We start from the raw sequence: 23,054 nt of genomic DNA on the forward strand, positions 1-23,054 counted from the left end.
TAAATATTTGCCCTGGGGCCTATTTTACTGAATGGTATTAGTCTAATATTATTCGTGTGTTGCTATGGTAACCCATATGATTTGACAGTCCGTGGACTAATAATATTAGTCTAATATTATTTGAGAAATGGGGGGTTGGGCCTTTCTGTTACCAGTTTTATGATAATGCAAATTAATTGCCAAACTTTATTTTCTTTTTATTTATTTGTTTGTCGCTTTTAGCTTAGCTCTAGTTTCCAAATTTAATGGATTTGTGCAACCAAAGTTACAACTTACTTACTTGAAACTTAACTGAAAGTACTAGACTACAGTAAGTACAGTCACCTGCAATAATATGTTACTCTTCGAAGGCCGAAAAAATATGTGACACACTCTTATGGCTCTACATACAAGATTGTGTCAGATATTTTGCATCGGTAACATATTATTGCAGGTGACTGTACAGTCTATCAATAATAGGTGCACTAACCTTCCACACTACATAATCACAGCAGATGTGTCAATAACGTGTTATCGGAGTAAACAAACGAATGTCACTGTAGTGTCAATACTGTCTATCTTATCTATAGTTTGTTACATGTGTTTCTTTGATCATTGTGTCATCTATATATCATATGTGTGTTGGTAATTATTTGTTTGAGATAATCTGTCTGAGATTGTATAGCTAATCTAATTGAGAATGACTTATTTTCTTTTTTTTTATTGTGTTTCAGGACCTTTATACATTTTACATATCAATCTAGTCTCTATCAAGTCTGGTTCTTATGGCTTCAGAAATAAACAACTAAGAAGCAAATATTTATAAAATAATTAAAATCTATTTATAACATACTTATAACATAAGCCAATTTATATATTTATATTTAGTTTTTTACTATAATTTATAATGAACATTCTGTCTTTATGCAAGGTACAGTAAGGTTTCTTTTTAAAGATCATTGTAAGGTTGATTAAGCTTTCTGTTTATTCAAGAATAACTTATCTGTTTTATTGATTGTTGTGCTGGTAAGCTGTTATCTGTGTTGACAAATATCTCTTGCGAGCTTGAAGCCACATGGTGAAAATATAAATATAATTACGAGTATGCTTTGTAACATGACAAAAGGAAATCTTAGTACATCATATGGAAAAAAGAACCTTATAGATTATAGATGCACTTAAGGTTTATATTATTTTACCAATCTTGTAGGCTGGCACACTTGCCAACCCTCTGATGGGCAACGGTAAATACTTGCCATCGGGCATTCCATCTGCTCATTTGCCTCCTATATCATTAAAAAATACTGCAAGAACTAGAGTATGGGATCCAATACATTCTACGACTTTCTCTTTCCGCACAGACTCTAGCAATAAGCATCAATTATGTCTCTTGTTACCAAGAAAGACCTGTTTAGCACATCTTTATGTTTCATTGACAATTGTGCTAATCTAAGTTGATTGTTAGAGTAATCTATTGAAAGGGCTCAGAGTGAGCCTGCATAGCTAATCAAACAATGTATTCATATGTGTTTAGCACTGTTAGCGGACACATAATAACTGAATGACACAGTTTACACATCCTTATCACAATAGATATTGTAACATTATGGCTGGAATATTATAATTTTAATGATAGAGGAATTGCCAACTTGCGTTTAGTATTAAATACTACACGCTTGAAGGTTGACTGTAAATACAGTAGAGTCCGGTTAGTACGACTCCGCATATAACAATCAACCGCTTATAGCGACGAAAGTATAGGCACTTGTTTGGTTTTAGTACAAGCTACTATGAAAGCACAACCGTTTATTACGACTCCGCTTATAACGACCGATCGCTTTTAACGACGGAAATTGACTCAAAATCCGTCCGTCAAGTCCGGTTACAACGACGAGCGACGTAGTTTTTACGAATAAATTGTTGGTAAGAAGCTTACTCCGTCCCGCGCACCCAACTCCGCTCCCCCTTTTGCCTATACGGAGCAAGATGAAATAGTCATGTGACTTTTCGTAATTTTGCAAACTAAATAAAACCCAATTCCCATTATTCAATTGAGCTTAAACTTAACATACATAATTATGTAAGTTGGGTGACAATGCAATACATATTTTGGTAGGTAAGTACCTTCGAGCTGATCTGATGATGGACACAGGAGGTGGCCATAGGAACTGTGTGATAAAACCACGTCATCTTGATTAGATCCCCAAGAATTACGATTTTATATTTTACGGGATTCGAGTAATTTGCGGATGACGAGTGAGTACGCGTAGGTACCTTGAAAAGTGGCTTCTTCTAAACACACAAGTCTCTCCATTTAAGACAAGGTGTCGTAATACTAACGTAAATAAATATTTTAAAAGAAATGTTTTTTTTTCTTTGATTATCGCATAAGTATACAAAATGATGTAATTATTTTGATTAAAAAAATATATTAAAATTGGCAGTTCGTTTTGTACGACGTCCGGTTAGTACGACGTAATATCAGCGGTCCCTTGGGCGTCGTTATAACCGGACTCTACTGTATTTTTAAATCCAAAACTGTTAAGTTTTTTTTACAGTACAAATTTTAAGTAATTTATTATGTCAAACTGTTAACATCTTTGGTGTACTCATTAATACGACAATATTAGTGATAATTCATTTTTATTTGATGCTAAAAAAATACAATATGAATGGAAAATTATTTCTGGATTAAATCATTTTCTTTTCATTTCATTTCAATACCTGTTTGGAACGATAGTGGCGTTTATTCATATATATGGTACAAAAACAACTAATTGTTATCCATTTATATTGATCCTCTCTATCCTTAATATTATTCACAATTAATTTTCCGTTTAAATGCCGCCTTTGAATTAAATTCTGACAACAAAAATCAGCTGACCCCTAAAGCAATTTGTACTTTGTCACTTTGAAGACTATTTGACTGACTAAATTGTGTGTAGCGTTAATTAGAGGTTTTCACGATGACTCAAATATGAAAATATACCAGTAAAACATTAACATTATGTGTAGCGGGTGGTTTGAAAATGTGATGTCTACCCCAAACTTTTCCATACACTTTTCATCGGGTAGTTGCACAAATCTCTGTTTTTACAATATACCAGTAGTTAGTTACTTATTCTTTATTTAAATTGGGGTCGTCATAAATGCCTATGGGGATGTAGACCGGTGAGCAAAAATCACGTTTCTAAATGCCTATCGGAGCGTATGGAAACCCTAGTTTGGATATATCTTTTGAATGTCTTTATTCATATATTTTTTTACTTTTTCCAGCTTTCCCTGAAGACACCCGCCAGCTCCCTTCCCTCCCGCTATGGCCTACAAATGGAAACTCCTCTCCTTTCTCCTACTGATCCTACTAGCCTTTTTAATGTCCTACACCTACATATATGTGTTTGAGAGATTAGATAAAAAATACAAGGTGTTCAAGTTAGGTTTGTTTACTTTACGATAGCCTACCGATTTAGTATTTGTTTTGTTATCTTGTTAAACATATCTGTAGTAACAAAAAGAGTAGGTACGTATATTTATGTGTTATTTATTAAATAAAAGGTATTTCAATATTTGTTAACTAAGTTTTTTTTAACAAAGCGGTGATTCTAGAATCCTTAGGCGAATGTAAAATAACAATAAATGGCGATTTTTTAGTTATTTAAAACTGTAATGTTTGGATACTTAGGATCCGAGTAAAACATGTTACTTTATTTACATACATAAGCCTTTGAGGCCAAATTAAACTTAAATTGATGTCATTTTGATCAAATATTGACATCAATCGCCCCGTCCATCCTGAGGGGCTACCGCGAAAACCGATATTCGCAAATTGCGGGGATCTTTCTCTTTTACTCCAATGAAGGCGTAATTATAGTGACAGAGAAAGGTGCCCGCAATTTGCGAACTTCGTTTTTCGCGGTCTTCACACTGGCGCTGTAACTGGATGCGATGAACGATAAAATATCAATAACAAATGAATAACAACATTTTAAAACTTCGACTATCGCTCCTATCGGACGGTAAGCTCCGGTGTCGATATCCAAGCTCAACTTTGTTATGCAAGTGAATAACGGCGCGATCCGGGAAATGAATTAGAGATTCACTAGATATGAAATTTAATAGTAAAGATATGTGACGTTCCACGGCAAAAGGTACATTAGGGCGGTTGGCGCTTACGCTATTATTAACGCCGTTCCAATATTATTGCGGCCGCCAAAGGTACCTTGCCGTGGAACGTCACATATCTTTACTATTTCATATCTAGTGAATCTCTAATTCATTTCCCGAATCGCGCCGTAAGTGAAACTGCTCGCAAATGTTGCGAACTTGCTAGTTTCCAATGCTTCCGTCAGCTTCTCGAACTTCTCGCATAAATCTTGAGGGCTTACCGCGAACCACGTTCGACGTGTCGCCTCCTTGTCACACTTACGTACGAATTCACAAGTGCGACAGAGAGGCAACACGTCGAACGTGGTTCGCGGTAGGCCATCTGGTCTTTCGATTCTAATTTTATCCACTGCCATAGGTGAAACTCTAGCGACTTAGTCCCATCGTACATAGTTTAAAGCAGCAAAAGTGCCTCTTGCCCAAATCTAAGGTGCATCCTCAATGCATTTACCATTTGTGGAGCAACACGTTAACATTTGACAACTTACCTAGTTACTTAGGTACTGCTACGGGAAACTAGTGGCGGATTTGCCCTTAGGCCCAGTAGGCCCGGGCCTAGGGCGGCAAGATATATTAGGGGCGGCAAATTGTGACAAAAAATTCGCTGTTGTAGTCTATGGGACATGCGCTCACATCGACGGCCGGACGCAACTGAGGCGCGCGCAGGCGGCGCGCACGTATTTACGCAACGGTTGGAGCGAGATGGAAGACAGGGCGTGCTACTAAAACACAAACTATCGTATCGGAAAACTAATGCCTACACCGACTCTGGCGGGCCTCGGTGTACCTTCAGTCAGCAACCGCCTATGTGTCATCGATCGCAACTCTCGAGAACGTTACCTCGTCGACACTGGCGCCGAAATATCTGTACTATCGTCGCATCACAAGAAAAACCAGTTATCAAGCACCTACAAGCTTTACGCCGCAAACGACACGCCGATAAAGACCTATGGAGAGAAAACGATCACTCTCAACTTGGGGCTACGGCGCGACTACCGTTGGACGTTTATCGTGGCTGCCATCAAGACCTCAATCCTCGGAGCTGATTTCCTTCGGCACTACAAGCTGCTACCTGACCTGGATCAAAAGAAGCTCATCGATAAAACCACTAAACTCCAAGTCAACGCGTTAACAGTTCGAAGTACTCAAGAAACCGTCTATTTGATCAGCAGCAATCAAGCCTACTACGAGATTCTCAAGCAGTATCCTAATGTACTACGACCAATGTCTTTGAAAACGCCGGCCAAGCACAACGTGCAACATTTCATCGAGACTACGGGCCCCCCACTCTTCGCCAGGGCACGCCCACTGCCGCCCGACAAATATGCAGCGGCGAAGGCCGAATTCGAACGCTTGATGGAAATGGGCATCTGTCAACCCTCAAACAGCCCCTGGGCAAGTCCACTGCACGTTGTCAAGAAGAAAGATGGTTCTCTACGTGTATGCGGCGACTATAGACGTCTGAACGCCGTAACGCAACCCGATCGCTATCCGTTACCTCGAATTCAAGATTTTACATACCAGTTGCACAATAAGAAGATTTTTTCTAAATTAGACCTGAAGATGGCGTATTTTTGGATACCCATGAACAAAGAAGACGCGCAGAAAACTTCAATAATCACACCGTTCGGGTTGTTCCAGTTTAACTCAATGACGTTCGGGCTCCGTAACTCAAGCCAAACATTCCAACGATTCATGCACGACGTTCTACGAGGCATAGATGGCTGTTTCTGCTACGTCGATGATCTTCTCCTGTCCTCTGAAAATGAAGAAGAACACAAAACACTGCTTCGACAAGTCCTGGAACGCCTAGATAAATACGGCGTAACTCTCAATGTCGATAAATGCGAGTTCGGACGAAGAAAAATCAACTTCCTTGGCTATGAAGTATCACCCGACGGCATCAGTCCCACTCAAGAACGGATCGAAGCAATATCGAATTACCCAAAGCCGAAGACAGTCTGTGAGCTGAGAAGATTTCTAGGCATGTTAAATTTTTACCGTGACTGCCTACCACATCAAGCGGAACTTCAGTCTCAACTCAACAAGTATCTGCACAACTCCAAGAAAAATGACAAGACTCCTATCGAATGGAACACCGAGTCAGATGAAGCTTTCAAGAAATGCCGCCAAAGCATATTGGAAGCAACTACGCTATCATATCCAGTTCACGGCGCTCCTCTATGTATCATGAGTGATGCATCAGACCACAGCGTAGGAGGAGTAGTCCAACAGAAAGTTGATGATGTTTGGAAACCTCTGGCATTTTTCTCGAAGGCACTGAGTCCGACGCAACGCCGCTACAGTGTGTATGATCGCGAACTCCTAGCGATTTACATGGCTGTAAAGCACTTCAGACGACTTATAGAAGGCAATGACGTCATCGTCTACACGGACCACAGACCACTTACTCACGCACTTACGCGAGCACCGAGCAGCAGCGACACTCCGAGACGCGAGCGCCAACTGCACTTCATTAGCCAATTTTGTTCGAGCATCCAGTATATCCCAGGCGACAAAAACAACATCGCTGACGCCTTATCACGAATCGAAGAAATACAATGTCCTTCCGCCATCGATTTTGACAAGTTAGCCACCGACCAGCGCACCGATAAAGAACTAACAAAATTGAAAACTCAAGAAAATCTGAAGTTCACTGAAGTCACGCTACCAGCCATCAATCGACCAATCACGTGTGAGCTCTCAACTGGCACACCGCGACCGTACTTACCTATCGCTTATCGTTATGCGGCCTACAAAGCGCAACACGGTATAAGCCACTCAGGTGTACGCGCAACGAGGAGACTTATGGCATCTAAGTTCTTTTGGCCAGCAATGAACAGAGACGTCGCACTTTGGACTCGAGCATGCATTGGATGTCAACGAGCTAAAATACATCGTCACGTGATTCCACCTATCGGCGAGTTCCCGCCATCTCAACGTTTCGAGCATCTGCATATCGATATCGTGGGACCCCTAAGAATATCAAATGATTATCGATATTGCGTCACAATGATCGACCGCTGCACGAAGTGGCCCGAGGCAATACCAGTACGTGACATAACAGCTGAAGTTGTCGCTAAAGTCTTGTACGAGCACTGGATTACGAGATTTGGATGTCCGTTACGCATCACGTCAGATCAAGGTCGTACCTTTGAGTCAAACCTTTTCAACGCTCTCCTGAAGAAGCTTGGGACTACGAGAATACGTACCACTGCCTACCACCCTCAGGCGAATTCTCAAGTGGAGAGGCTACACCGCACCTTGAAAGCCGCTCTTATGGCAAGGGGCGAAAGTTCAAGATGGTCCGAAGAGCTGCCTACAGTTTTATTTGGATTACGAGCCGCATTACGCAGCGATAACAACCTAAGCCCTGCATTGATGACGTATGGATCTCCACTACGCATGCCAGCTGATTTCTTCGTACCTACAAAGTCGACGATTGAAGATGCAGAGTTTGTACAACGTTTGTCAGAGATAATGTCATCACTTGTTCCTGTAACCCGGACGCACGCCACGCAATGGAGACCTTTCGTGCATAAGGACCTTGCCTCGTGCACTCACGTATTCGTGCGTAATGACACCGTGCGACCCCCGCTCACACCACCATATGACGGTCCGTTCGAGGTTCTCAAACGCTACGACAAGTATTTCAAGATACAAATGCCACAACGAACTACTGTCGTCACTATTGAGCGTCTGAAGCCAGCCTACATCTACAATGAAGACGTCACAAGCGACAGCCAGCCTTCTGCATCTAGCCCAGACACTCAGACCTATGTGACGAGATCGGGCAGAGTCACGAAACATATTCGCTTCGCTTGAGAGGGAGTGCTATGGGACATGCGCTCACATCGACGGCCGGACGCAACTGAGGCGCGCGCAGGCGGCGCGCACGTATTTACGCAACGGTTGGAGCGAGATGGAAGACAGGGCGTGCTACTCTCGAAAGCGACATTCTCCGCGGTAGTCCTGAATTGCTGTATTTTCTACTACCCACTTCATGCAACCGGCGATTGTGAGCGGGATAGAAAATATGCCATCGCACTCTAGAGAGGCGCGATTTACGTCAAAGGGTAGATTAGATTCTGCAGTTCTAAGATACCTATCTTTCTGTTTTTCGTAGGTTTAGGAATAGTATATAAGACGACGATACGTTTCAATAAATGTTCATTATTTAACTGACTATACCGCTGCTATCATTGCTCCTCCTGCCTGGACCCCCATAAGTCACTAAGATGGTTGCTGAGAAAGGGGCGGCTACAGGGCCTGTGGCCTAGGGCGGCAAAGACTGTAAATCCGCCACTGGGGAAACTACACCAGATACGGTAGGTGGTTATGTCTTGAAATATACTGTACAACGCAAATAATTTACGCAATTACATATTTATTTCGAAATTCCGATTTCGGTCACACTTTTCATATTTGACTACATTGTAGGTAGGTCGGTGTAAAGCCCCATTTAGACGGTTCAAGACCTTGCATGCAATTTTCGTTCGATCGACTACATTCATTGTACTCTGTAGTTACCGAATATTGCATGTAAGTTCTTGAACTCGAAATGGGGCTTTAACGCACTAAATAAAGATTAAAGTTGATCCTAATATGACGCAACAGTCGGATCCCAATAAAAGCAGAACTAATGGGTGGGTTAGTCGGAATCACGTACAGACTAATTAACACAGCACTGGCCGTTTGCACGTTTCGTCAATATTGGAGCTGAGGCATCCTTGGGCTTGATACCAGCAGGGTTGTCGGATAAAGGTTGACTCACGCTAGACCGGGCCGGAATTTCCGGCGCTTCGTTTTCTATGGAAAGCACTACGTGATCACCGATCAGCCGTCATAGAAAATGTCATGTCGGACGCCTCGGCCCGGGCACGGCCTGGTCTGGCGTGATCATCCTTAATTCAGACAAAAGCTTTTCTGCCACTTTTCTTCAGTCTTCAGTGCATGCATCATGTGATTGCCAAAAATACACGTCGCTATTTTTGTGTCGCAGATAAATTTAGGTGAAATTTATGAGAATGGGAAGAGCATAATTCCTTCCGATAATTAGATATATTGTATTGATATTGGGAAAAGGCTTAGGTGGAAGGGAAGAGCATAAATTTTAGCGTATATAGTTGGTCAAACCAATTTGTCAGTCAGTAAGAACCAGGAAAACTATACTCATCCTTTTCTTTTGGGTGCTAGTACTAGTGTAAGACAAAGATAATATGATTCTATCTGTCTATGATTGAAATGAGACAGTCCTTTGACAAAAATATTGTTTGTTTACGCACCCAGCTCTCTTAAACGCGTAAAGACTGTTCTAATGATTGTTATAATCTCTTAAAATTACGTTATTTTAAGAATTCTAACGTCTGGTAACCCTACAATAAACTTTGTTTTACTCACCTACTTTATTCACTTACCTTGGCACGCGATGTTACGAGGTGTTCTATTGAGGATTTCAGAAGCGACTAAATTAGAGGCCGTCTAAGCGTCTCATATTTTCATATAAATAAGACATTCATGGTGACACTTCCACACTATGTTATTGTGCGTAGAATTAGCGTGTTCCGACTTTGATACCTACCATTAGTTCCGATAATGATCCTACACGACACTGTTTCTGTACAAAACAGTTGTCTGGCAGATAATGATATTATATTAGGCGTAAAGTCCGCCAGTTATTTCTTGTACATGTGCAACTTCAGTACAATTTGCTAAACAAGAAATAAGAATTAGTCGTGCGGTGTTCGTACTGTATATAGTACGAACACCGCATATTGTTAAAATATGTCTATAGTTCGTTTTTTTAGCATTAGGAAAAAGGTGAACAATCTTGACATGTCTTTTAATTGATAAACACGTTTTATAATTAAGTCACCGCAAATATGGAACAATTATGAATCTAATACGATCATTTATATTTTTCTGCTTTCATAAGTAATAGTTACTGATTTTTAAAAAGCGTTTTTCAATTAAAAGACACGTCAAGATCACTTACGTTGTTTCTAATGCTATAAAAAACGAACTATAGGTAGGTAATTGTTTCAACTGCTCAATGTCTTGGATTGTAAGTGTAGCAAAGATATTTTTTTTATTTGAAAATAAAAAGATTAAAACTTTTAGAACGCCATTTGACTTTAATCCTTGTTCTTTCACTGATATTATGTGTTAAGATTATTAAATATCAAACGGTATCGCCATCTACACGACTATAGATATAATTTTTCCTTAATTTTCGGAGGCACGTTTTTTTCTTAGACTTTATTTATCTTATACGGTGTTATATATCTTTGTAGTGGAGATACATAACTCAAATTAGGAAACAGCATATAATAAGTTGAAGCCAATACCTACTCCTACAACTTTTCCTGTACTAGTTTACGCGATATAATAAATGGGAACGTTGCCTTATTACCTCTATTCCATTTGGGAATTCCGAAATAAATGAATGTCTATCGTGGAACATTTTTTACCGAGCCGGCTGGGTCTTTCTGACAGGAAGAAATGATCACATTGATAAATTTATTCTAGGTAATCTAGGTATTCCGTATGGCTTCATCGCAGCAATAAAATTGATTGTTAAATCGAGTATGTCATAAACGTGATTCGTTAATACATATATACATGGTATATTTTATTAGAACAGCATACAGTCTGCATCAAGGGAAGTGAATCAGACTAATTAAATACGCGTCAAAAATATCTACCATTCTCAAACAGCTTAAGACTTATAACTACTGACAAAAGGTACTTTTTTTCATACAATTTCCATTTCGGGAGAAAACGGTTTCCACTAATTAAATCTTAACATATCACTTTTGATTTTGATGTCGATCGCTCCAGCATAACATATTCTAGGTTTACTGGTGTCGCTTTTTCTAAAATAAAACTATAAACCTATAGTTTATCATTGTGTCAATAACATACTAAAAAATCATGGAGAATGGAAAATATTTAGAAGTGGATAAATGTTTTCTCTTTTTGTATGGACGGTTACGTGCTATATACTTTCCTCTTAACAAAAAGAGATATATTATGTTGTCTCTACATATATACAATATGTCAAAAAAACGTTATTGGGATTCGCAATTCACCAAGTATCTATGTATGTATTACATTACACCCAGTTGTGCCTTCCATACTGCATCATCGTCTCTAGAAACTACTGACGCAGCGAACACCAGTTTAAAAAGATAACCATCTCATAGGGAAAGGCACGTCGCTTAGGCCCTTCTAGAAACAGCCTATCCTAACTAAGTGCCTCTTCAAACCACAGACTAACGACTTGATGACGACACTGGCTGAATGGAAGCGCCATTGTCACGTGCCTGAATAAGAACTGTTAAAAAACAAAGGCCGCTGAAACTATGAGCGTTCAATTATTTTTTACGCTTTTTTGTGTAAGTGACCTTCGATGTTATCGGATTATCTATGGCGTTTGGGGTTGCTAATTCATGTTAGTTGCTTTAATTGTATTATACATTATTACGCTAAAACATGCGATAGACAAAACGTACCTACTAGATACTGGCTACTTGTCAAAATTACGCACCGTGACAGCCCGCAACTACTTTGCTTCCTGTAGGCTGGTTACAATTATTTGATTATGTCTATGAATCAGGATAGAATTGGACTTCACAAATTTCATGGAAATGTTAAAAAAAGTTGTTAAGTACCTAAATATAAGTTTTCTTAGTGAAAAATCTGTGTATAGTACTATTATCTATTTTATCTATAATATAACGTCATCCCATTATATGCTAGCACTCTTATAGAACCGACGAATTTGACGATATTATTTTTCTTCCCCAACGCCCACCGCTAGGGCGCCTGTACACGATGCCGCCTGCGCGCCGACACCTCACCGCCGCCGCACTCCGCACCTCCGCGCTATGTACACGAGACGCGTAAAGCCCGCCTCCGCGCCGACACCGCACCGCCGCCGCGCCGCCGCCGCACCTTCGCGCTATGTACACGAGACGCGTAAAACCCGCCGCCGCGCCGCCGCCGCACCTTCGCGCTATGTACACGAGACACGTAAAGCCCGCCGCCGCGCCGTCGCCGCACCTCCGCGTCTCGTGTACATAGTGCAAAGGTGCTGAAAGTGCTAGCGTATAATGCGGCGGTGCGGTGTCGACGCGGAGGCGGTACCGTGTACACGAGCCCGTGCGGCGGCAGTGCGGTGTCGGCTCGGAGGCGGCACCGTGTACACGCGCCCCTATACGCCCACTCGAAATGTACACCCATGGCGATATCGCTGTTATCTACTGTGTGATACACTGCACTGTCCTATTAGCAACGTTGTTGATAAATATGTCAATTCATAGATAAGTATTTATGAATTCTCGATACCTAATGATTTACAATTTTGTAGGTTAGAATAGGTAACATTTTTGCAGGCTAGAAAAGAAAATCCTTCTATTCTAAAAATATAAGTAGGCGACATACAATAGGGTATTATACTGTATTTAAAATAAATTATTTTACACCATGCATGAAATAAAGCACCAGATAATTATTAGAAAAACACAGATAGGAGTTATTTTTAAACACAAGTTCTATTTAATAAATCGGATAGAAATATAAAAAGTAGGTGAGTTTACCGTGACGTCACGATGTAATGTTTCATATAAATTCCATAGTAGCAAATCGTTTTGACAGTTGTTAAAAAGTAACTGATTTGACTAGTAGGAAAATACCCTATTGTACTTAAACCGATTAAAATGCGCTCTACGCGGGGATTGGTTGACTATGCAAATTACAAATGACAACCTAAGTGAGTATTAGACCAATTAGCACATGGAAAGTAATATTGACTGTGATTCGATTAGTTGTACCTAACACTTGTACAGGCGCAAATTTCTAGCTTTTATTCAGCCCATCTTGTCGAGTTATGACGGAAAACATTGTTGATATTATACGTCTATATTAATTTACTTCTCTCCTTTATAATCCCAAGGAATTATAGGTACCTAAGCCGTAGGCGGCTTATAACTTTACAGAAAATGACGCCTTTTAGTCCGAACCAAGGTAAATCGCATTTGCCGTCGAACTCGGTGGAACCGTAACGAGATTCTCTTTGTCTTGAGCCGGTGCTTGTTAAGTCGTTATTTTCAGACTAACCAGTATAACTTGGTCTACAATCAGTTATAGTGGTTATGGATTTAGAGTTGAACTAAACTGATCTAATACGAAACTTGTCGAAATGGTGTGAAGTGTCACTGGAAGTAAGAGTATTGGATTGTTGATGTGTGACAATGCATAGAAATAAAAGAAAAGTAAAAAAAAAAAACGGGTTGCACTCCGGGAGTGCCGGCAGAAGTGAAAACTCAATGACATTGTAACTCAAAATATTAATAACAAAGTGCAAAATGTATGCAGCACTATGTATAATTGAGGTTAACGCCATCTAGCGTTATTTCGTCGCATTACTTGAAACCCCTAAGCACATCACTGAGTACTAGAGTTATATTAGTACCAGTTTGAGGGAAACTCACTAGATGGCATTTAAATCAAAAAAGAAAAACTCAATGAAATTGTAACAGTGTCCGTCACACGTGACGTCACGTCTTACATCTTACTTTAACATTTTTTCCCCATCACAAAAAGTGCTCAGCGCCGCTAAAGAAGTTTTCACTTCAAAAAACACTATCTCGGACGAGACACGACTTCGCTCCTCCGGGATACCAGCCCGCCGCTTACTAACAAAATTCTCGACGGTCCGTGCATGACACGCGACGGTGCTGCTGATGCGACTCATAGTCTAATAAAACATGGTCTTCCATTCCCAGAGTGACACGGGCCTACGTCACAACAACATGGCCGCTATATATAGCGCTATCGCATATTATCATATACCGCTGTCGCATGATGACGTAGGCCCGTGTCAGTTAGGTGACCTAGAAAAGACGGGAATGGAGTACCAGGCGGAGTATATTATTATACCATGATGCGACTGGTTTATGCACGATACCGATCTGTCAGTGACAAAAGTGACGTTTTTTATTGAAGAAATACATGGGTATAACGTGGTGTAAAAAAGCTAGCTTACTCGCACCACACCTCTTGTCAATAAATCTGTGTGTAAACCAATACCACTATCTAGGTACTTAAATAAATATGCTGTTTGATACCCAGGTAGTAGGTAAGTGTCGATAACGATAACTCAAGTGCTTGTTTGAACAGTTATCTACAAGTCATAATCATATCTAAACAGTCTTATCTGTATAGGTATAATATAGACAAGTGCCGGTAGATATATTGATAAAATTATGTGATTTAATTGATTGGAACTCGATTAAAAATGCAAAAGCTTCTGCAAGGTCATCTTACTGTTATTAAGTAATTATAAAAATTTCTCTTTTTATTTTATTTTAAAAGTTAAGGTCGGTAAAATTACAACTAAATAATACTGCAGGCAGGTTCAGATCATGCAGCTGCTTTTTCCTGATTTTACAAAACTAATAAAAACAGGTAATCAGCAAACTCCGCACGAAAATCATTAAAAATATTCTACTCTCGGAATTACAACTCCATAATTGATAACGGATACTTCATTAAAGGACTCGAATTAAAGTCACATCCAAAAAGACTCGAAAGAGGTCTCTAAACACTCCAGTAAGTACTTATTCCTCGTGAGTCCCAGCGTACTTGCACATTGCACAAGTACAAATTCAATTCGAATCTTGAACTCAGCGTAAAAATTGCCCTAGGTCTTATGGAAGTTTCGTGAAATAAAGTCGTTCTTCTAATTTTAACTTAAAACAAGGACGTACTACTTGTGCATTACATAATAGACGTGAAAACCCAGCGACAATTCAAACCACCACACAAAGGCAACTTTGGTCAGCAGTACATAAATTTGTCACATTAAAATCCCCTTTGCATATTCTGCATGCACGTCATTCTAACATTGCCTAACTGGATTACACTACATTTGGGCATTCTGGTTCTGACGTTCGCAGAGCCACTCCCACTCCAGACTAGCGTCTTTTGAGCGTCGGCGTCTAGTCAACTCTATTACTGTTGCTCGACGTAACGTTGGGGCGCAGCTGCAGTACCGGTCCCGGTACCAAGAATTTCATTTTCGGCCATGCCCAGAACCGGGATTTCCGGTTCTTCCCGGTTTTCAAGGCATCTTATGATATTTTGTAAGAAATTGTTTGTGTTAGCGTACAATCTTTATAAATGACTTATTTTCATATAAATAATTGCGGAAATATTAATAAATGACTATTACCTATTAAGGTAAACGTACTAGTGCTCGACAGTGCCCAATAGATGACACCTTGCTGTTACCTCTATTGACAATGGCTTAAGTTTCAAGATGACATGTATGTACTGGGACCGCGTCGAGCACCAGTACGTTTACCCTATGCCTAGTGGGGCAGGTCCATATTGAACTCCATATTCCGTACGTCCTTCATATCATTATAGAATAGAGGTTCAGTAATACATATATTGTGCCAGAAAAAGTTGTTTTTATATCTTGCTTTTGTGTCCTATAGCTGCACTTTATCCAGACGTTCTACACTTTCACAACAAAAAATAGTCAACTTAAACGGGGTCTTCCACATACTTTACGAGTTAAATAAAGGTCTATTTAGTTAGAAATAGTTCTTTACAGCTCTGGCCGAGGCCGGTCACGTAAAGAGACCGAGACATCGACAAATGTACGGATAAAAACGCACGGACGGGGTAGTACGATTACCCTGTATTCGTACAGCATACCGAGTAGGCACTGCCAATCGTATTACCTAGTTTGATTTAATATTTCCTGAGACCGGATAGCCGGATTGGTCGAAAATTTGAACTGCTATAGAGCAGATAATTTATCCACTGCGTATTCATAATTTTTAGCAACTAACCATATCATATCATTTTGGCGCTGGCAAATAAATTTGACCTAGGTGTAGAAAAAAGACAACTCTGAAATAGGAATAAATAGCTGTGCTGTTATTTATAAATCCGTATATCGATATTTAACACATACTCATCAAATTTGAATCGTGTAAAAAATTTACTTATAGGTTTTTTTTAGGTATAGCTAATACGAAGTCGATAAAGTCAACATTACCATCAGTGGCGGATTTGCAGTCTTGTCGGCCTAGGGCAGGTCCCAGGCCCTGTAGTAACTACTAGCCGCCCCTTTCTCAGCAACCATCATGTAGACTGCCGTCACAGTATAATAAATAGTACTAATAACGTACAGTATGGACACTCCCTGCCTCCTGTTGAAAGTGCCGCCCACCCGCTCTCGGTTACCTCACAGTTACCGGCTGGCAAGGACGCGACGACGCGGTGCGCAGAGCGGAGGCGACGTAAAATATTCAAATATTAAACAAATATTTACAAAACCTATCAGATCACACTGAAAACAACAAAATATCTATATGAACAAAAAATCGTGTTTTCAACTTACGTAATATTTTTGTGGCCTGAATTTCCTTACAAAGTTTTTGTTACTTCGTTTAAACGGATTCAAAATAGGAAACTATTGTATAAATCGAGCTTAGATACCCACCTTACAGCATAATACAATTCTTATTTCTTCCTAATACGCGCAATGAGTTTTGAGTCATTGAGGTCATCGAACTTGACAACAAAATGGCGGGAACCCTAGCACGTCTTATCTCACTCACACAAGCAAGGTACGCGTTCACCTACACGAGCTTAGACTGTGTGCGTAAGAACGAGTTTGTTTCATACATTTGATCGCCAGTGTCCGAGGTGTGCTGCCGTCTTGCTGCCGCCCTAGGCCCGGGCCTACTGGGTCTTAGGCTGGCCTTAGGGCAAATCCGCCACTGATTACCATCAATATTTCTATATCTACGAAGAATGCGTCATTGGTTTGACTAACGCTCGTCTACACTTCAGAATACCGCTCCAGAATCGATTTATTACAGTCAGAGCCTTTATAAAGACGGTTAAACAAGGTGACATTCCATTAGTCTCAAGCGTCTCGAAACGAAACCGTTTAGTCTCCCCGTCAACAGAAAATAAAAATCAAAACATTACAATTGCATAATTTGAGTCGAACGTGAACGAATGAATTGTCATGGATATTAAAAATGTATTCTGCCATGTAAATTCACATTTGCTTCGGTTCGTGGCAACATGTGCTAACGTTTTCTTCAAGGGCACCGCAAAGGAGATTATGGCATTACGGTCATAAAGTTTTTGCCACGGTCGTTGGCTCTGATCCAATTATTAAAGGAAATGTTAGCAACAATATCGGACAGAAACTACATTAGTTAAGTTATTTAGTTAGGAAACTTAAAGATAGCCGTCTCTCGAGACTGACGGGAAGTACGTGACAAGTTTCGGTAGCAAAAATAAAGAGAGTTGCTGAATTCCATTCGTTTCCAATCAAAATAAGTTGAATAACACAATTTTGATTAGGCTTCTTTAAATACTTTGTGTGTTTTGTGAAGTGAAGATAAACATTAAACCGCTTAAGCTTTTTATGTTTCTTTTACTCAAAAATAGCAAACATATCTTTAGGAAACTAAACGAACGTTTGTTAAACTTAGTTCCCAATCTTTTATTATGGTTGCGCCACATCATTGTTGATCAAAATCTCCACTCTAAAATCCACTATTTTGTTTCTTATATCAAAGTTGTCAAACTACAAACTTCAGCTGTTTAGGTTATGTGAGCCATTCCATTAATTAATCAATCACGGAACTATTACGAGTGGGTTGAATGCGATCAATCAATCAACTGGACTATGGAAAATTACTTGAGCACGTAATGTCTTAAAATAGTTCCTTTAATGTTTAGTGAACTATGTTAAGCTAATATCGAAAGCTAATCGCTCAGTGGCTCCTCCCTGGCGTGGGACGCATTCGTTATTTGACAGACAAATAGTACCTCCCTTAGGGTGGTTCAAAAAACATTTCTTTTTATTTTCCGACGGGGCAACCCCTTATTTTGTTACACTTATAATGCTGATAAAATACACCAAGTTTCGTAATTTTATCTCAACTATAAGGGGGTGCTCAACCACTTTGAAATTTTTGTATGTTGTATGAAAACAAAAAAAAACAAGTATTTATTATTCAGAATTTTATTTAAGTATCTGTTATGACATTATTTGCACATGTGATTTATAAGTTTTTAAGTAGAAAAACATTTTTAATTCTATTTTTTATAATTTTTCAAAAGTGAGATTTTTAGAATTTCACCAAAAATAATAGAAATAAAAATGTTTTTTTACATAATAACTTTTAAATCACACTTTCAAATAATGTGAAAACTACTACTTACATAAAAATCAAAAACCATTTCAAGATAGAGTTAGACCAAGAAAAGTCTGCAGCGGATTTGATAGCCCACGCAGTGCAAGTGTTATTTTAAGACTTTTCTTGGTCCGACTCTATGAGGTTTTCAAACATTTTTAATTCTATTTTTTATAATTTTTCAAAAGTAAGATTTTTAGAATAACACCAAAAAAAATCATAAAAAATAGAAATAAAAATGGTTTTTTACATAATAACTTTTAAATCCCACTTTCAAATAATGTGAAAACTACTACTTACATAAAAATCAAAAAAATAATAACTTGATTTTTTTGGATTTCATACAATTTAGAAAAAATTCAAAGTGTTTGAGCACCCCCTTGTAGTTGAGATAAGATTACAAAATTTGTCATATTTAGTCAACATAACAAGTGTAACAAAATGAGAGGGTGCCGCTTCTTCTAGCTAGAGTTTGAATTTTTCCCATACAAACGTGAACCACCCTAACCTCCCTATTGTATCCTTACGAAAGTTCATTATTTTTCTGACGGATCTAAAACAACGCTTACCTATGCTTAAAGATACCTAATTATGATTGTTCATTTTTTTAATGTTCTATTTCGAAAACCATTTCGAGATAGAGTCAGACCAAGAAACGTCTGCAGCGGATTTGATAGCCCACGCAGTGCAAGTGTTATTTTAAGACTTTTCTTGGTCCGACTCTATGAGGTTTTCAAACAGTTTCCAAGTGTGCAAAAAGGAAACCATCACGTATATGAACATTTAAAGAGTGCGAAAGAGGTAGACAATAAATGAAAAAACGTGACCACTTGTGCTTCAAGCGGCCGCTAGCGTAGCCGAAGGTATACAAAACGTAAATTTAGCGGTCTGGAAAATACGAAACGCTGCACTTAGGAGGTACGGTGGGTGGTATAATCTTGGAAAATACCTACTGTTACAAAAGCAAATATTTCACGCAATTATATTTATTCTGAAATTAATACTTCCAATGAAACTTAAGGCCACCCCACACTAGCGTCTTTTGAGCGTTGGCGTTTAGTCAGCGCTATGGAAAATGGCGTCGCTACGCAGTTGCGCCAACGTTGCGTCGAGCAGCAGCCACTGAGTTGACTAGACAGAGACACCGACACTCGACGTGTAGGGTGGCCCTTGAAATCGTTCCGATTTTCATTGCACTTTTGATTTTTGACAGTCAATCTTGTACATTCCAGACCTGTGATTTTTGTACGGCTATCGATTGTCAATGTTTCTAGTTTTACAAGCATTTCGTACACCAATATGATTATATGCTCTAAGAACGAACGTTTTAACATCACTCCTAAACTCTCATCACAAAGTATCCACGTGGGGCAGCTTGAACTATCAAACTCGTGCCAGCTGTGACAGCAACATCTGTTGGCATTGTTGGCAACAACTTGTAACTTATATGTATAATCATGACTCCCTAAACATGCGATATTGAATATTGTACAAGAACCGTAGCTGCTCATGTGTGAAACTTCTTTATAAGATGTAGAGCTCGGGTTCGAAGTGCTGAGAATAAAAAAGATGTAAACGTTCTGTTTAAATGCTATAAATTACACGCTTTTAACCGACTTCAGAAAAAGGAGGAGGTTATCAATTCGACCGTCTGAACTCAGTGCCAAGCCAAGCAAAATAGTTACTATATTGGTCAATAATACTCCTAAGCAACTAATGGACAACTTTTTGTCGAACCGCATCAGGATTGGTATTCAGTTCGATAGTGTGTTGACGCTTTTAAGATTTGGCTTGGCACCGACTTCAAACATATCAGGCTCCAAATTCACCACGGTGACAGGTGCGACAATTGTAAAACATCACTGTTGCTGACGTCACAGGCATCCATGGGCTACGGTTACCGCTTACCATCGGGCGGGCCGTATTCCTTTTTGCCACCATCATTGGTTTATTAAAAAAACTTTATTATATCGGAAAAAAACAGATATTTCTCTTGCTAAGTTTATGACAATTGTCACAAGAAACACTACAATTGTCACGAAATTCCGACATATAACTCATTACCTGTCAAGAATTACCTACAATTCATCTAAATCTTGACAATTGTCAGAAACTTCGCAAAAGAAATATCTGTTTATTTCCGATATACTTAATAAAGTTTTTTTAAATAATACAATGATGGTGGCAAACAGGAATACGGCCCGCCCGATGGTAAGTGGTAACCGTAGCCCATGGATGCCTGTGACGTCAGCAACAGTGATTTTACAACTGTCGCACCTGTCACCGTGGTGAAATTGGGGCCAGTTGGTAACGGATGAAAGGGATACTAATAATTTTATCTTAGACTTTTTGAAGTCGGTTTTTCTTTTTGTTCATATTTTTTTTTAGAAGTTGCAGTTGAATTTTTAATTGCTATTAATTTAAATATGTAAAAAATCAGGAAATCGAGGTCCGTATGCCGCGTGATATTTTTTTTTCTCTGCAACAGAATATTCCAAATACAGACTATTCTATTCACTGAGCCATTAATAGTTCATCTCAGCATTCCGTTCTTAGTTCTTACCGATTCCTTTTTAGATTCTGTAAGTAATGAAAGCCACGAGTCAGACATTAATTGCAGTAAGAATCTTATTATATTACGCTCATAAAATGTATTATAGCATCGCATAAATTACTCCGACGTTTTATTAAATTCTTTTAAAGCTTTATTAAGGCACTGTTGTTCTTATATATCTTTTATATTTTTAGAAATTTGATTTTGCTTTAACACCTAAATGTTTTTGTGTAATGCACATTATCTTAGTGTGGGATTGACAGATGGTTTTTATACAATTGATTTTATTGTATGGTTGGCTTTATTGTGCGGTCTTTTACATATCGAATGTATATCATCGTCAGATAAATAAATCCTCACTTGTAGGTCTAGGTATGCTCTTACCGTGGTTCTAACCCCGGACCACGACAGTCACAGGCAAGCTCATAAGGCTAAAACAGACATTGAACTTATAGTGTACATCTACCTAATACCTCTACGTACAGCCGCCTATTTTAATGTTACAGGTAATTGGAGGATTAAAATATCGTGGGAAAGGTCAGGATCAAATAAATCCACTTGAGTGTTTGGGGTCAATCAATATGGCAAATATTACTGTTAGTTTCCTTTCTTATCCTATCAAAGAAATTGATAGTGACAGCCAACGAGAATATAACCACTACGTTTTAGTGACAGCCCCCGAGTTAATCCCTCAACAGTCGAAGCTGCGGTTGCCATCCGAATCTCACCTTTAAAGAATGCTAATTTTCTCCCATGTCATCAAACTGCACTCGGGACTTAATCGCGTATTTAAGTTTTAAAATTTACCTCCGACGTTTCGAGGACGGCGTTGTCCCCGTGGTCTGTCTTCTCCGAGACCACGGGGACAACGCCGTCCTCGAGGTCGGAGGTAAATTTTAAAACTTAAATACGCGATTAAGTCCCGAGTGCAGTTTGATAATGTTTAATAATCGTGAAAGTTTAAATCAGTGTTCTCCCATGTCAGCTGATGGCATTCCGCCCAAATTCAACTGACAGCGCAGATTTCGGCGCCATTCGATTGCTCCTTAGGAATTTGCTTCGGAATTGTTGTTATCGATTCCTTCGATGGAATGCGTTGATTTGATTGCCACGGTTCTCGAACATTCCCAATTTGAACTTTCTTCATCAATTTTAATCAAAGATTGGTTATACGTTACAAATTAAATGAAGGCCAGTAAGTTTGATTTTTTTTCGAGTTGGTGAGTTTGGAACTAATTGGAACGTCGGAAAATTAATAAAATAAATTCGTGATAGACCTAATAAAATTGTTTTAATAAGTTTGATTTTGGGTAGAAGCCAGTCGCCCAGGTTTTGAAAAAGTCATTTTGATAGTTTCGGAACGAGTTTTTTTACGAACTTTACCGTGGTAGCGTTAGCCGCTACGTCGACGCCGATAACTTGGGTTTCCTGATATGTAGAGAAAATGCTTTGTAGAGGCAAAACGACATGCCGTGATTAGCGCTGAGTAGGTTAAGCAATACTGATTTCCCGTTACATACAAACATTTGCCATATATCTATGTATGTATAATGTCAAATAGAAACTACCAAAACAACACAAGTGCCTTTGTCAAAACATAGCTTCTTCATGCCATTTCTCCCCTACTAAATACGTTAGCTATAATATCAAAAGAATTATATTGAATTTAGTACGAATATCGTATTACGATCGTACTTTACTTAAACCTTTTACAGTTTTCATTTAATTTTCTCGAGAAAAACGGTTAAAGCAGCTTGATAAAATGCAAATTAAATTACAAAATGTTCGCCTCCTTCGAGGAAAACTTTTGTAATATACGATCCATCTTACAATTAGGTGTACTTCCGTATATTACAAACAGGGCACTGTAATTAATAATAATAACAACAAACAAGAAGCGAAGTATATCTTACGGATTCTACTAGATTTTTCTATACGTGTCTTAACCTAACTAGGCTATCAAAGTATGAAAATGCATATATCTTTTGATAATTGAATTTTAAATTATGGAAAATTAAACTAATCCTATGCGACTGTTTTGTTCCTGATTTCTTCATCTGCCTTGGGTGATTAATTTTTTTTTTCATGGTAATTTTTTGTAATGAATTTTCAGGTACTTA

At 38.9% G+C, this 23,054-nt stretch overlaps 1 protein-coding gene and 2 long non-coding RNA genes across 3 annotated transcripts in view; 1 reads left to right on the forward strand and 2 right to left on the reverse strand.

Moving 5' to 3' along the window:
- The window catches only part of LOC134797578 (uncharacterized), a 407,161-nt gene that overhangs the window by 245,139 nt on the left and 138,968 nt on the right, over positions 1 to 23,054 (reverse strand). The gene's annotated exons all lie outside the window — the stretch shown is intronic.
- Positions 1 to 23,054, reverse strand: part of LOC134797580 (uncharacterized) — a 182,560-nt gene that overhangs the window by 123,628 nt on the left and 35,878 nt on the right. The gene's annotated exons all lie outside the window — the stretch shown is intronic.
- The window catches only part of LOC134797540 (beta-1,4-N-acetylgalactosaminyltransferase bre-4-like), a 383,682-nt gene that overhangs the window by 1,125 nt on the left and 359,503 nt on the right, over positions 1 to 23,054 (forward strand). The gene's annotated exons all lie outside the window — the stretch shown is intronic.

Source organism: Cydia splendana, chromosome 15 (assembly GCF_910591565.1).
Source record: "Cydia splendana chromosome 15, ilCydSple1.2, whole genome shotgun sequence".
NCBI classification, from domain to species: domain Eukaryota; kingdom Metazoa; phylum Arthropoda; class Insecta; order Lepidoptera; family Tortricidae; genus Cydia; species Cydia splendana.